This window comes from Lynx rufus, unplaced genomic scaffold, assembly GCF_022079265.1.
Source record: "Lynx rufus isolate CCGP_SWC_20201006 ecotype Redwood Valley unplaced genomic scaffold, mLynRuf1.p SCAF_7, whole genome shotgun sequence".
Classification (NCBI taxonomy): domain Eukaryota; kingdom Metazoa; phylum Chordata; class Mammalia; order Carnivora; family Felidae; genus Lynx; species Lynx rufus.
Genome location: NW_025814889.1, coordinates 130,098,735 through 130,111,179, shown reverse-complemented (window position 1 = coordinate 130,111,179; position 12,445 = coordinate 130,098,735). Strand labels below are relative to the sequence as shown.

Here is a 12,445-nt window from a genome sequence, read left to right as displayed (position 1 = left end):
TCTATTGTAAATATCTTTTCATGCCAGTAGCTATTTTTTAAGTTTATTTATTTATTTTGGGGGGTAGGGGGCAGAGAGAGAGAGAGAATCCTAAGCAGGTTCTGTACGATCAACATGGAGCCTGACACGGGGCTCGAACTCATGAACCGTGAGATCATGACCTGAGGCAAAATCAAGCATTGGATGCTTAACTGACTGAGCCACCCAGGCAACCCTGCCATTAGCTATTTTTATAGCAACATTTTTCATGGCTGCCTAGGGTTCCATTATAAGTTTCCATCCTAATTTTTTCTGAAGTTCATCTGAAGTTGTTTTGATGCTGTGGTAGTTAGGCTTTTAGGAGGAGTGGGATACCGGGTGCTGTGCTGCGAGTGGCTTACCATATTACAAGGAAGGCAGTAAATACAAATTATGGCTGAGGAGAGAGCATAGAGCTGAAGGGGCAATACTGAGCCTGAGGTTTGAAGTTAAAGTGAGTCCAAAAAAAAGGGAAAAAAAAATTGAAGTAAAAAATTCAGAAGGATTAGGAATGGACTAGGGATCTGTGCGTGAGATTTGTTAGAAAAGTGAGAAAGATGACAAACAGTTTGATGGCACCAAAGGCCTGCTTTTTTTGCCGCCTTTTTGATAGAGAGGCTGACCTGCTGGAGGACAGCATGAAAAAACTGGGCATAAGACTTCTATAAATAACAGTTATTATTTATTGAGTACCTTCTGTGAGCCAGGCATCATATGAATCATTTACATAGATTTTCCCATTTAACTTTTATCACCACCGCGTGCATTAAATGCATTAGGTAGTGTTTCTCCATTTTGCAGAAGTGGAAACTGAGAGTGAGGCAGAGTCACGTGGTCACGCACTGTGATCGGAGCCCAGATTTGTTGCAATTCCCAAACCTGTGCTTCCACGTTATCATTTATCTTCATTCCTTTTTGTGGTGTTACAGGTCATTCGTGAGCCACGGCTGCCCCTGCGGGGGTGGGGGGGTGGGGGGGGTGCGGTGTGCGGTGTGTGCTGGGAGGGGTGGGGGAGGTTTACTACCTTTTCAGGGACAGGGAAGCTAGATGTGGAAGGCAGGACGCTAAAGTCCAGACAGCGGGGGTGGACTTTAAGACCCCAAGCAGAGCTGCCATCGAGCCCAGTTACCTTGGGAAAGGCGTCAGCCTGTGCAAAAGGAGCAGTTGATAGGAAGGCTCCAGGGCTGGCGTTTGGAAACAAGGGGCGGCCAGAGAGTTAAACCTCCCTCATTACGGTTCCCTTCCTAAAGGAGGTGGTGATTCTTTTGAGGCGTTTGAGAACAACTTTATTGCATATAATTTGATACTATGCAGTTCATCCATTTCAAGTGCTCAGTTCGGTGGCATCTTAGTTACGTTCACAGAGTTGTGCAGCCATCACCGAGGTCAATCTTAGAGCACTGTCATCACTCCGAAAAGAAACTGTGTACCCCTAAGCCATCATGTCCCAATCCCTCTATCCCTCTTACCGCCCCCCCCCCCCCCCCCCAGCCCTAGGCAACCACTCGTCTCTACTGTCTGTCTCTACAGATGTGCCTTTTCTGGATGTTCCATATAAAATGGATCCCATATAATGTGATCCGATTGTGTCTGGCTTCTTTCCCTTGGCATGTTTCCAGGGTTCCTCCACGATGTGGCATGCCTCAGTACCTCGTTCTTTTCTGTTAAGTAATATTCCATTGTGTGGACAGACTACATCTTCTTCGCGTGTTTATGTTGGGAAGGGAAAGGTAAAGAGGAGGGAACAAAAAATAAGACTTCTTCCTCCGGATTTAAAATGGAGAGAATGGGCAACTGCCGCGAAACACCACCCTGATGCACCCAGATGCGTGGCATCTGCCTCCCGGGTTGTTCATGGCAGAGCAGCGGCTCGTCTGACCTGGACACGTGCGGCATTCAGGGAGCTCATTGTGTAAATCCTGTGTGTTGGCCGATGCCGCTGTTCCCCACAATACCTCCCGTGGAACCGGAGCGGCCGTCGCTGATCTGATCTGGGTACATTTCCCCTGGGTCCCCAGAGAGCCCTCTCTAAAGAGCTGCCGGTTTGTTGCGTGCTGGCAACAAGATTATTTCTGACCATACGAGTTGTTCAGTGGAGAGAACACCCATCTTTCAGGCCCTGATCTGTTGGCCAGAAATACTAGCAGCTGCCCCTTCCTATTTGTCCTTCTGAACGTCCCGTTTGGAGCTCTCCTCTTGCAAGCAAACGATGTGCCCTTCCAGGTGCCAGGTGACTTGACTGTTGCCCCGTTGCTTTCTTTTGCTCTCTTTCCTGGTTTAATGTCCAAGGAACAGAGAGTCCTGACCTTCATAAAATGAACAATCTGGACCAGGACTGCAAGTCCCCACACCTTCTAGTTTGTGTTCCAGAATGGTTGTGGCTGACTTTCTGGCTGGGCCTGAACTTTCAGTCTAGTTGAGAGAATGAATTGTAATCGCGTGTCTCAGTGTCCCGGCTCTTCGGCGGCACGTCTGCCACAATGCCGAGACAGGATTGCGGGGTGGGGGGCATCTGCTTGACCCTCGGGGCCCCCTTGAATGTGGGGGCTGGATGTCGTCCCGTCGCCCTGGTTCTGTGGATGGGAAAACCGAGTCTAGGTCAGAGGGCTACCCAAAGCTGTAGTCGTATGTTCTTAGAGCTCTTGCTAGTGACAGAGCTGGGTCTCTGGGCTGGAGCCTTCGTTGCCAGTTCAGTGCTTTTCCCCGAGTGTGCTCTGTCTCCTGATGGACGTGTGCTGTCGTGACTGAGGAGTGGCCTAGCCCTGCTCCAGTCCATCAGCAACGCGGGCTTTGAGGTGTGCGTGTGCCGGTTTGACAGACTGGCTCGTGAGGATGAAAATTTGTAAGCGGGGAGGGAGCCAGAGCACTGGTTTCTGGGTTTGGTGCCACTGGCTGATGGAACCCAGCCCCTTCTGGCCTTCCCCAGTGCTTGGTTTTCAGTGAGAATTCATGTTTTTGATTAAATGAGTGTCATTCTTCGAGCGCCCCGTGCCTCTTTGCTAAAAAATGTACGTGCTGCTGCGTCAGCGCTACAAGCAGTGATCTTGCGGTGCCTGTGTGAAAATGTGTGCTCGTGGCTGCTCCACGTTCGATGCGATTCGTTCCTGGTGTAGTGTGAAGAGAAAAGACCACGATACTTCTCCCCCAGCGCGTGGCCCCACTCCCCGTCCCCTCACTCTTGGCGCACAGAGCTCCAGAAAGCACCCAGTTTTCCAGCGCCCCGCCAGCCTCCATGGTCCCGATAGATTTCTTCAACATGACCCTCACTGCTGGGATCAGACTCAAAAGCAACCCTTTCACGGCGGAACACAAGCCGGGCGGTCCTTCCCTTTCTCCTCATCATGTCCTTTCCGTCCTGGTCCTGCCCTCCCCACAGCGTGAACTCCTTCTCGGGGAGAGGTTGTGGCCTTCACTCACTCTCTTCCCCTGGCACCCAGCACATTGCTCAGTAGATGGTCATGAAGTAATCCTTGGCTTTTTCCTGCTGTTTACCAGTCTCCGATCTGAGGGGTAAGGTGCAGGGATGCTAATACACTTGTCAGCTGGCGGTGTTTTTTCTTCAGACAAGTTGTGTTATAGTCCTCGAGAATAATTCATAGTGACAGCTACTGTTTATTGAATGCTTCCTGTGCTAAGTACATGCACACACACACACACACACACACACACACACACACCCCTCAGTTCCCCATCATCCTCAGCAGCCTTCCCTTTGAGGTAGGCGTGGAAGCCATATTTGACAGATAAAGAAACCGAGCTTTGGAGAGATTTAGGAGAGTTCCACAGAGCTGGAAAGTAGTGGAACAGGTATTTAAACCCAGGCCTGCCTGACACTGAAGCCTGTGTTTTTAATAACCACGCAGAACCTCCTTGAGTAGTTAATTTGCTGAACATTCCTGTAAAAGAGGGCTGAGTCACTTCTGTTCCCTGGGATTTATAAATGAGACCTCTGTGCTAGCAAAGGGCATTCGTAGCATAGTTTGGATTAAGTTTAGCTTTGGGATTGTAGAGCAGAAACAAAGGGGAGACATAAGGAGCCTCTGCAACTTCCTGAAGCTGATTTGCTTTGGCTCCAGGTTGAGGAATCTTCACCCTTTGGGTCACGTCATTACTAGTCTACGCAGTTCCTGAGGGATGGGTCTGCCCAGCCATTCCGGGTTATTTTGGATGGGCCTTGGCCTGGTTCCTGGGGCCTCAATGAGGCGGGCTCACGTTTGTCCCTGGACTGACTTCAAGGGCCTCCCGTTTCCATCCTTCAGTAGGAGGCTTTCTCTTTGATTTTACTTTGGTGCACGTCCCCATCCCCCATGTCAGTTACTGGGACTTAAAACTGAGTTGTTGAGTTGTGGCTGTAGGTAACGACACAGGGAATGCCATTTTCATTGGCTCTTCAGTGACCAGTCCTGTGGAGTCCCCATAGCATATTGGGGATAGGGGTTGGCTCTCTGATTCTCTGCTCAGAGCTGAAGTATTTTGTGTATTGCCTTAAAATGGGAGAGAAGTTTCTGAGGAATCAAGACTTGTCAGGGTCATAAGATTTTGAGGAGATAGGCCCTTCCTGTGCTCTCCCCTGGGGGAAAGAACGCAGCCAGGATTGAAGGGCATTGCCTCAACCAATTCAGTTAAGTGGCCCTGTCCTGGATTAATAACTTGGGCAGACTTCCCAATGGATTTGGCAAGGTATTGGGTTTCTCTCTCCCCCAACCCTCCCTTCTCTCTGCCCTGCGCATGTGTGCTGACATAATTACGGAGTGGTTGCGTCTCACAATAAGATACCCTTTTAAAAAAGGAAGGGCCTCCTCTTAAAGAGGATGGAGAGAAATTCAGGGGAAGGGATGAGGTTGTGTAGTCTTGTCATGTTTTCGGAATGGCAGACTTTGAGAAAAATGGTAGCAGAGAGGCCAACAGGCTGGTTCGTGTCACCATAAGGGCAAGGTGGCGGTGTTGATTTCAAGCACCTAGAGCAGAAGCGTTCCTTCCTAATTTGGGACCAGAGCGATATTAAACTGCCTCTTTGCATTTGCTCGCTCCTCTAGATTGTATTACTAGGAATCTGGTCATTAAAGAACAAGCGCTCTCTTGTTCATGAAGGTCAGAGGTTACAGTCTTCTGAGTTTGGTGGTCAAGTGTTCAGAAATATTTTACAGATTTAGTTGAAAACCTGAGCAGATGCTCCCGCTCTCGTTTCCCCGTGGGGATCGGGTGACATTCCTCTCCCTTTCCTCTTCCCCACCCCTTTGGGAGCCGACCAATCACAGCAAGGAGTGGATTTCAGTGCCTCTCTGGCCTCCTCCCATAGGAGTCTGCCCAGCCCAGGCTCTCTGGAGCCTTGGCCCTGGCCGAGGGCTTAACTCTTGGGTGTCTAAACCATAGGGAGCTGCTGACCTTGCAGTTAGCTGGTTCTCTAGTTCACGTCGACCCTCTGAGCCCATTTAACGTTAAGCCAAGCTTGCTGTGTCCCCATGGGAATGTTCCTAACGAGGCAAGGTGCGATGCATCCAGCTTGCAAAAGCTGATTTTAAGCCTTAGTTCTGCCAGTAACCAGCCGTGTAACCTTGGGAAAGTTCCTTTCCCTACTTGGACTTGAGTCCCTTTCTGCTAAGTTAGACGGAAAGGAAAGGGAGAGGACGGACATTTGTGACATATGCCAGCCGCCGGCGTTTTGCATATGGCTAGCCTGAGGTTTGAGGACAAACAACCTGTATTGCGTGCTTCTTGTGAAGCAGTTTGCTTTCTACAGTTTGCCTTCTGCAGGGCACACGCCATTCATCCGATTTTAGAGAGGAGGTTAGGGAGGCTGTCCGACTTGCCCAAGGTCAAAGTTAGGAAGGCCCATCTGGCTCCAATGCCCAGGCTTTCTTCCGTTCCACTGGGCTGGCTAAAAAAGCCTGAGAATTCCTTCCAGCATTTTTATTCTCATGCTCTGGAAGCTTTAACTCCTTAGTGGCTTTTAGCCCTGCCCTGTAGAAGACCAAACACTGCTATCTTCCGGTTCACAGCCGTGTCTCTAGAGAAGGTGAGTGACTTAGATGATCCTGCCATCTCCTGAAAGCCACAGAAGAAGATGGTTCAGCCATCAGTTTTCCCCTTTCGTACATAGAAACGTTCTCATCCTTTCTGGCCATCATCTCCCACTTTCTGAGCATCCCCCTTACCTCATGTAGGGCAGGTATTTCCTTTTCTGTTTGCTGTTGTCAGATAAGTACAGTATGGCTGATTTAAGGGAGGGTGGAATTTGGAAGAGTTAAAACAAAACAAAACAAAGCAACTTCCTTTACTTGAAGCTTTTCTATGACATAGATACTGCAGTATTGGGTTTACCCCTACCTGGAATCCCTGACATCTATCCTCCCTTCTTGGAAGCTCCCCCGCTGTGAAGAGCTTTGTTTTTCATGATACCACCTATAAATTCCCCTAGTCATGGGCTCTAATAGGGTCATCTTGCCCAACAGAACACTTTGTGTTTCTCTTCCTGCAGATTTTACTTTGAAATTCACAGAGAAAATAGCTCTCTTTAGGTGAGTTCTTACTGATGTTATGTTGGTACGAATTTAATTTTTTTTTAACGTTTATTTATTGTTGAGAGACAGAGAACACAGCGTGAGCAGGGGAGGGGTAGAGAGCGGGGAGACACAGAACCCCAACTAGGCTCCAGGCTCTGAGTCATCAGCACAGAGCTTGACGCGGGGCTCGAACTCACAAACTGCGAGATCATGACCTGAGCCGAAGTCGGTTGCCCAACCAACTGAGTCACCCAGGTGCCCCTTTGTTGGTACCAATTTAAAAGAAATTATAACAGTGGCCCTAAAATGTCAGATTTGTCAAGGAGTCCTTTCCATTTTCTGTCTTTTATTGTGGGCTGAGAAAAAAAATGACAATAAGCACATCTATTAACAATTGTAATTTATTTAGCCAGGCAGTAACCTACTAGATGTTTTATGTACGTTATTTCCGATTTTCATAATAAATAGCCCTGCATTTACAGATGAAGAAATAGAGGTTGAGAGAGGTTAGGTTAGAGTCCTTGCTCAAGGTCATAGCTCCTGAGTGGTGATTTGGCAATTTGATTCTACTTACAAACCCAAGTTCTTTCTTTAGTATCATGTTGCCTCCGAAAAATGAGCTTGAGAGTTCATTTAATCATCCATGTCCACGCCTCAGCTCACCCCAGAAAATCCGTATGTCTTCTGTTAAAAAGGGAAGTACCATTTTACGTGATAAAGGTCAGAGTGGAAAACAGCTTTTTAAGAGGAGCATTTCTTGGTCTTTGCCAACTTTTACAATCAGGGAATTTTTAACTGATGTTTATTTTGAGTTATTTTTACTGAAATTTAAATCCACCCGTTCTTGTTATAAGTGAAAATGCTAAATCACGAGCTTTTTCCTGGAGATCCTGGAGAGTTGGGGATTTCACTGTGAATTGGTGGGGGGCAGGAAGAGGTGGGCATGAGAAGATGAGTGATAAACAAGTGATGGAAAAAGCAGGTTGAATTTCCTTGGAGTGAGGAAATACTGTCATTTGCCCTGTCATTCGGTGTATCCTGTGTTCACCATGTCTTTGAACGCGTGCGAATGGGGATGAGATCCCCCAGTGGGAGGTGCCTGGGTGTCACCTTCATGGCCGTGTTCTTCTCCCTCCTTTCAGGAATTGCTTGCGATCCAGTGCCACTGCAGTCAGGTTGGCCCTTCCTAAGTTATGTGCAGTGAGATTCACATAAGAGAAGTATACTTTACTCCGTGGCCCCTGCCAGCCGGATCAGCCTAACAAATATTTCAGCAATGAGTACCGTGTGCCTGTTCTGTGCCAGCCGCCTGGCATGACACGGATGATCCTGAGATGAATAAGACACGGCTTTTGCCCTTGAGGAGTTCATAATCGAACTTGCAGTCTCGTTCAGGATATGAGACCCATAGACATAAAATTAACAAAAGGCAGTTATATACTTAAGGTTGTAAAAAAAAAAAAAAAAAAGTGAACCAGGGACAACAGATTTTACTGGGGTTCAGAGATCAAAGGGGTGAGGGTTTGCCAGAGCAGTAAAGACAGGGTTTATTTACAGTCTCGTCCAGGGTGTGGGGTGGGGCAGGGGCAGGGGCAGGGGCAGGGTGAGAGGGGGTATGGCTCCTGCCACTGCTAGGGAAAGGAGACCATGAACATGGCTCACTGCATGAGGGTAAGGCGCTTACCCTTCTGAAATCGTTGATGGAGGTCCGGCAGTTAGCATTTTAAGTGGGGATGTGTAGATGCAGGCAGCTGATGTGAAACAACATCAACAGCAGCTTGGGCCCTGAAGGAGACAGTCTTTAGGAGAAAGTTAATCTCTTACATTTATCGTTTGGTTCCCTGGTTAGCTGTGGTACAACATCCTCCATATTGGAAACCTTGACATTTATTCTTGCTGGCTTTGTAAAAGATGGAAAACTTGAAGCCAAGTCATACACGGATGAAGACCTCTGTGGGCCCACTTGTCAGGAGCGTGGCTCGCTTGTGTGGCAGTGTTCTTGTGGACTAAGTACTTATTAGGTTCTCTCGCAAACAGCTCACCGGATGAAGAACTCCTTTCTTCCTCGTTTTAGGTTCCTGAAACCCACCTAAACCCCTCCACTGGGAGAAGGCTTAGGGAGAGGAGATTCTTTCCTTCTCCCTTCCCCCTCCCCCCAACCCCATGGTAGCTTAACTTAAGTGCCCTGTGGAGGTGAAGATAAATGTGAGAAACTTCAGGATGAAAAGAACATTAGAGAGGAGAGAAGTCAGGGGAGGTCATATCAGGCTTAAAGTGGAAACTATGTTACAGCCTAAGCAAGGAGCAACTGATAGGTCTATAAATAGGACTTTATCTCCTCATAGAAAATTTTTGGCATGGTTGTAGCTTCCCATGTGGGGGACTTTTATATTTACTAAAAATAAACTGTGTTTCAGAAATGATTAAAGTAAGTCCCACTGAACTCATGTATGTTATTAACAGCGTAGTCATGGCCTGAAAATAAGTTTATAGGGTTTGGGATGTACTATCTTTTGGGAGAACTTTGATATGGAAGACATCGCTTAGATCTGGGATGGAATGGTCTGGTTCACTCTAGCATTAGACAGATTACCTTCTCAGGAGATCGTGTTGTTTCGGTGTTTTTATTCTTCCTGCTGGCTCAGAAGACCGGCAAGCCCTCAGTCATACATCAGACTCACAAACAGCCATTAAAAAAGAAGTGTCTCAAACAGGAAAGGTAGAATAGTTCCAATTCCCCAGAGACCATGCTGCTTAATTAAAGCTGCTTGGATATGGCCATTCTCGGAGAAGGGTACATAAAAGGGCAGTGCCTCTGGTAGCCCTTCTGGGAACAAAAACCTTCAAGATGTCTGACTTTGTCTCTCACACTCCTGTTATCCTGACTGTAGCCCTTTAAAATGTGCCGCAGATTCTTGGCATCTGTCTGCCTGTCGCCTCATCTCTGACACCCCTGGATGGCTCGTTTGCTGCCCGTGGGTATCTTTGAAACTTAGTAAAAAGCATCTCTTAATTTCGGTCTCCTCTTAGAAGATTCTGAAAAGCGGAAGTCTGGCAAAGAGTAAAATCGCTTCAAGCACGTGTCTCGGAGTTACATGACCATGGAATACTTTTCAAAACAGAATGAATTGAACAACGCAGTGCGACATGACTCCCATACAGTGTCTCCGTGGATTAAAGTAGCCCCCAGAAGCGGTTTCACGGGCGCGTTGATGGCTTCAACAAGTGAATTCATTTGCTTTTTTTCAGACTTCAAGACGCATTTTGGAGAAGTTAAATCATTCTTAAGTGTAAAAACGGAAGAGATGAAGCCATTTTTGTTTTAAATATACTGCCTGTGCCTGAGTGCACAGGTTTTAAAAACAAAAAAAATCCTTTTTTGTATCAGGGCACCTCCCCTTACTTCTCTCATACTGCATCCCACCTTTTTTTTTTTTTTTTTTTTTTTTATTTATTTTTGGGACAGAGAGAGACAGAGCATGAACGGGGGAGGGGCAGAGAGAGAGGGAGACACAGAATCGGAAACAGGCTCCAGGCTCTGAGCCATCAGCCCAGAGCCTGACGCGGGGCTCGAACTCACGGACCGCGAGATCGTGACCTGGCTGAAGTCGGACGCTTAACCGACTGCGCCACCCAGGCGCCCCAGCCACCTTTAATGATAAGTTGCTACATACTCTGTAGAAGCTGTATGCATGTATTTAGTCTTTTCTTTTGAGTGAATAAATTGTAGAACTAAACCATTGCTAGCATCATTTTAAAAATGGCTGGACTACCTCCGGACAGTTTGTGAAACGCTAAAACAGGGTTATATATTTCAAATGTGTCATATTCCCTAACTGCTTTCAACCTTTTACCACCGTTACTCTTTTTTCCCCTTATAACCAACCACTCAACTCCTTCCACACCCCACCCCCCCCACCCCCACTTTAGAAAAGGAAACTGAGGTTGCTGATCTAGTATTTTCTGCAAAGTAAAAGAGATAAGAAAGTTAGTGAAGGAGGTTTGACAGGGTCACAGAGTTCCTTGGGCTTGAAACCCAGGTTTCTGTTTTAATTGCTTTCATATACTTTTTGTTTTGTGACTGACACTTAACCAGTCAGCTAGTGTAGTGGTAATTGCAATAGTAATGATGAATATAACGCTCTGTTTCCAGACTAGTTAGCACAGTCTATTTTATTTGAGTCTGACAGCATCCCTGTGATGTAGGCATTATTACCCGCTTTTTTCACGTGGTGAAAATGAAGGTATATATATATATATATATATATATATATATATATATGTATGTAGTATATATGTGTGTGTGTATGTGTGTGTATATATATATATATATATATAGTGTAGTATATATATGTATATATATACATATATATGTGTATACACACACACACACACACACACACACACTTTCTTCATATTGGAATTCAGGAGCTGCTACGCTCATACTGTATTTCTATCATTTTGGTTTCTGTCGTATCAAATTTCTATCATTTTGGTTTGTAAATTACAGTAAAATAATTTACCATGGAAAGGCTCACTTAGGATTAAATTCAGCTGCATACAATAGAACCTCCCTCTTCCCCCACCAAGCGGCTAAAACGAGAGTGAGTTTTTATTGTGTTTCAGGAAAAAGAAGTCTGAAAGTAGGTAGTCCAGAGCTGATGTGGTTCTCCGTGGTTATCACAGACCCAGGATCCTTACTGTTCTTTGCTTTTCTGTCTGTAGGATGTGGCCCAGATGGTTGCTACAGCTCCACCCATGATTCCTCCCCTGCTTAAGAAGACTTTCAGGAAGTCTCCTATAACATTTCTACTAATATTTCATTGGCTAGAACTTAAGTCTTATGGCTGCACCTTACTGCAAGGGAGGTTGGGAGATATAGTTTTTTTGTTTTGTTTTTTTTGTAAGGTGTGTATGGTAATGTCCTAGAATGAAGACCAAGTTTTGTTACTAAGGTAGGATGAAAGAAAAAATATTGGGAAGTCACCAGCATTCTCCCCTCAGGGACTATCAAAGTGACCTGACCTTGCCTCCCATATGGTACAGAAGACCATTCTGTAGCTTTCCTGGGAGGTTTTCAACCAATCTTTGCTGGATTATCCAGTAGGATGTTTTAATTCTTGAAAAGTGTACATCTTTATGCAAGCATTTTTTTTTTTCTCAAAAGTTAATATGAGGTCATGGTAAGGATCATTGCACTTTCTGTAACAGTTCAACTTTGAGTTTTTTGAAATCAATTCATTAATTGAGATTTCAAATAGTAGAGAGTGAGCTTTTTAGTAAGAATAAAATATGTTAAAGAGCCCTAGTTAACTAGTTAACTAGTTAAATATAAGTTAACTAGTTAAATATAAGTTGTCTAGCCCTTCAGTTTAAAAAAAAAATTTTTTTTAATGCTTATTTATTTTTGAGAGACAGAGCGTGAGCAGGGGAGGGGCAGAGACAGAGAGAGGGAGACACAGAATCCAAAGCAGGCTCCAGGCTCTGAGCCTGACATGTGGCTCGAACCCACGAACCGTGAGATCATGACCTAAGCTGAAGTCAGATACTTAACCGACTGAGCCACTCAGGTGCCCTTTTTAAAAAAAATTTTTTTTTCTTTTTTTTTTTTTTTTTTTAGTGTTTTAGCCCTTCAGTTTTTTGAAGCCTGGGTAAGCCACTAGATTATAGGTTTCTTGGGGATAGAGAACTTGCTTTAAAAAAAACAACAAACTTAGGTGACAGTACATGTATGTGGCTCAATACTCATAAGGTACAAAACAGTCGTATAGTGAAAAGTTGCTTCCCGATTCTGGTTTTGAGCCCTCCCAGTGCCTTTCGCCTTGAGACCATAGGCATTTTACCATTTTGTGTATAATTCCTCATCGCACCCTCCCCCTCATGATAATGTGCTATACATTATTCTGAACGTTTCTTTTATCACT

The 12,445-nt window shown here is 45.7% G+C and overlaps 1 protein-coding gene across 3 annotated transcripts in view; it reads left to right on the top strand.

Moving 5' to 3' along the window:
• The window catches only part of RBFOX2 (RNA binding fox-1 homolog 2), a 282,231-nt gene that overhangs the window by 109,796 nt on the left and 159,990 nt on the right, over nt 1-12,445 (top strand). The gene's annotated exons all lie outside the window — the stretch shown is intronic.